Genomic DNA, 4,118 nt, shown 5'->3' on the forward strand with positions numbered 1-4,118 from the left:
AAGTCTGAAAATTTGCACTCATACATCAAGGTTTGTAATAAATGTCCTATTATTGTTCTAATTATAACTCTTCTTCCAGTAATACTCAAAAAATGTTCTTAATTGAGTTTTGTGCTAGTCACAGATTTATGAGTTCCTATCAAGTTCCTCAATTGCTGGATAGCTAAGTAATACTAATTTTCATTTTGTAGTCTGACTAATGTGTAATGTGGCAATCAGATATGGTATGGGACCTTAAACTTGAAATATTCTCTATGTTCTTTTATTAGTTCCCAACTTTCACGTTTTCATTGTATTTAATATATATCATAAAAGTGTCTCTTTGAGAAGTTCATTAGATATGCTCTTTGATTACATTTACAGCCCTTGGGATTGCCATTAGGCACAGTGAAAATTGTTAGTGTAGATCTAAGCTGTTTTAGAGCAAATAACTGCAGTCAGTGACTTAGTTGCTGTGACTCAGGAAGCAGTATATACTCTAGCAGTGGAGGTGGTGAGTAACAGCTGTCCACTCAGCACAAACTTTCATTTTCTTTTAAGTTTAAATTATTTATTTAAGTCATCTTCTGCCGTAAGCAAAGAGATGGAATATCAGTGGTGGTCCAAACTGGTGCTGTGGTACCCGGTGGCCATGTGCCTGTCAGAGTACAGGTTCTGGTCATTCATCTTCATAGCCAGTTGGAAGTGGATTCACATGAGGAGTATGGAATACAGGAGGGTTCCTATCTTCCCAGGGAAAGGGTCTTGACCTAATGTGGAGATAGTGGTAGGCAATGAACTCAGGTCTCCAGTGCTCTTCATGGTGTGATTTCAAGTAGACATTCAGCATGCTTTCACCCATGCTGCAGAGCTTAACGAAGTAGTTGGGGGCCTTCTGCTTGGGAGCTGAGCCCTCATTGCCATGAGTGCCACTCGACATAGGCCGACATAGGCAGGACCGTCCTAGAAGCTGAGAAACCATGGACCCAGCTGCCACTGCCACCATTTTCCTCCTGGACCAGCAAACTTAATTGTCTAAGAAAGAGTGAATTAATGTGTATTACAGCTCAAAGCTGATTAAGTTTTGCTCTGTCTACAATTTTAAGAAGAAATAGAGTAATCTTACTGGATAACATGCTAGGGAATTGTTAAAATTCAATTGTAACTTTTCAGAGTCCCTGGATAATATTGAGGAATTTGAAGTGACAAGTAGTTTATGTAGTAAGAAAAGTACCTAGAGATCTTTTATATTCAGGCATTCATAGATTCATTTAAAATATTTCTTTTGAGAAATGAAGCAATATGTTTAGATAAAGGAAAACTAGAGGCTTATATTCTAAAGAAACAAAATGGTAAGAAAAAATGCAAAAATAGGTCAATCTGTTGTTTGTAGTATGAGAAGATAAATGATTACCTGTGTATAATACTTGATTATGAGTGAGATAGATAGATTCCCAGGAATTAACACAACAAAATCATATGGGGATATGAAAATGGATCTGTCTTCCACTTTTACTACCTGCAAATGAGTTAACATTTTAAGATACAGGTAAATAATCACATCTTTCTCTTATCTACTAGAAATGATGTTTGTTAATAGTAATTTAGGAAAACTGAGTATTTATTATCCTTCTGTAGTATTTTTGATATTTTATAAATGCTGCATCAGGTGTTAGATGTCTATGACAGCAGTATTAGTAGAAAATGCTTATACAGGGGCCATTGTGTTGTAGCAGGTAAAGCCTCTGCCTGCAGTGCTGGCCTCCCATATGAACACTCTTTCAAGTCCCAGCTGCTCCACTTCCAATCCAGCTCCTTGCACTTTGCCTGGAAAGGCAGTGGAGAAGAGCAGCCCTTGGGCCCACATGGAAGATCCAGGAGAAGCTCCTGGCTCCTGGCTTCTGACTGGCCCAGCTCCACCTGTTGTGGCTATTTAGGGAGTGAACCAATAGATGGCGGATACCTCTTTCTCTCTGTAAGCTCTGCCTTTCAAATAAATAAATAAATCTTTTTACAAAAGGAAAAATGCTTGTACAAACATAGATAACAAATCAATGTCATATCTCTGTTGGAAAATTTCTTGAATATGAACTATATTTATTCCTTTAAGTTTGACTTAATTCTTTGCATTACAAAGAAATTGAGTATTTGTAGGCTGAAGATAATTCTTCCCTTTTTTCTTATTTTTTACAATGTTATTAAACTATAGTTGATGTTCCATAAGCTATACATTTTTGAATTGTATTATTATTGAGTTTTGACTTAATTATACATCCATGCAACTACCATACCAATCAAGATAGTGAACATATTTAACTTCATTTTGAAGGTAGTATAGGTGTAGCTGTATTATGTAGTTATGGAGGTTGATTAATGGTTGTGGTTAGTGCTTTTATTGTTACTGTCACCTCAAAACTTTATCTGCGTCTATTTGTAGTACTTTCCTTCGTTTATGCCTGTCTTCAGGAAACCTCTTATTTCCTTTATGCAACTATAAGTTAGTTTCCATTTTCTAAAAGTTATATGCAAAGAGTCATACAATTCAAATTCATTTTTTCTGACTTTTTTCACTCAGCATTATTATTTTGGGATAGATACATGTTGTATCAATAGTTTACTTATTTTACTATTGAGTAGAATTTCATTGTATGCATATAGACTATGCTGTGTTCAGATATGCATCTGCTAATGGACATTTGATTTAGTTTCTGGCTTTTATAGTGCAGCCAGTACAAACATTCACATATGTTTCTGTGTGTGTACTTCTCTTTCATGTCTATGCAATAAACAGTGGAATGACTAGACAACTGTTTAACATTTTAAAGAAACAACCAACTGTTTACAAAGTATTTGTACCATCTTAAATTTCCATTACCAGTGTTTCCAGGTTCTAGTTACTTCACATCCTATTTAACACTTGTCATAGTCTGTCTTTCTAATGTTAGCTTTTGAGAGTATCTGAGTTGTTATCTCTTTATATCTGGTCTATCCAACACTATTTACTGCAAAATATTTTTTCCCCATTGAATTACGTTGACACATTCTTTTAATATCAGCTGACCACATATTTTTAGTTTGTTTTCTTTTATAATATTAGATGAATAAAAGCTATTCAGTCAGTGATATTTGATATTAAAATTGAATTCATGTATTGTATAAATAGTTCAAGTGAAGTTACCCAGAATATCAGTGTAATTATTCAAATAATGTATCCAAGTTTAGAAATATCCATGAAAACAGACATTTTTGTCATGAAGCTGATGTTAATGTTCCACTAGAAGACTTAAGAATGAATTGTGTACTTTGTATCATGTTGTGAAATATGACCATCTTAGCAAAAAAGAGATAGATATGTTTTTCCATATGTACAGGCAGTAACTAGTGAGAAGTAATTAATTTTTATACTTTCCAAAATCTGTTTTAAAAATTTATTTGTATTTTTAAAAATTTTATTTATGTAAGTGGAACAAATTTCATATATTTCATATATACAGTTTTAAGAGCATAAAGATACATACAACCTTACCTCCTTTGCTTCCTCGTTAACATTCTTTTTCCTTTCCTTTCTTACTTTTCTTTTTAATTTTACAATGATCTACTTTCAATTTACTTTATAATGACAAGCTTTATCCTCTATTAAATAAAGAATTCAACAGGTAATAGGCTAAAAAAACCACTTTTTTCAAGAGTATAGAAAAGGGCTATAAATAATAATCAAATCTCAAAAGGTCATTTTGCTCATATGTTACACTTTTTTGACTCTGTATATTTGTTACTACAAATTAACAAATACATATATTTGTGTTTTGGGGGCTGGCTTATTTCACTAAGCATAGTGGTCTCCAATTGCATCCATTTTATTGTGAAATAGGATTTAACTTTTTTTCTCACAACTAAGTAGTATTCCATTGTTTAAATATACCGGTTTATCTAGTCATCAGTTAGATGTTAATCCTTTGTGAGATGAACAGTTTGCAAATATTTTTTCCCATTCTGTCAATTGATTCTTTGTAGACTGTTTCCTTTGCTGTGCAGAATCTTCTTAGCTGATGCACTCTCATTTGTCTATTTTTGCTTTTGTTGCCTGTGCTTCTGGGGTCTTATCCAAAAAGTTTTTGCCTGTATTAATGACCTGCAGT

The 4,118-nt window shown here is 33.5% G+C and overlaps 1 pseudogene; it reads right to left on the bottom strand.

The window, feature by feature from the left end:
• Nucleotides 1–658: 658 nt before the first annotated feature.
• On the bottom strand, nt 659–985 carry LOC100347558 (cytochrome c oxidase subunit 6A1, mitochondrial pseudogene; annotated as a pseudogene).
• Between the last annotated feature and the right edge of the window lie 3,133 nt (nt 986–4,118).

Source organism: Oryctolagus cuniculus, chromosome 6, assembly GCF_964237555.1.
Source record: "Oryctolagus cuniculus chromosome 6, mOryCun1.1, whole genome shotgun sequence".
NCBI classification, from domain to species: domain Eukaryota; kingdom Metazoa; phylum Chordata; class Mammalia; order Lagomorpha; family Leporidae; genus Oryctolagus; species Oryctolagus cuniculus.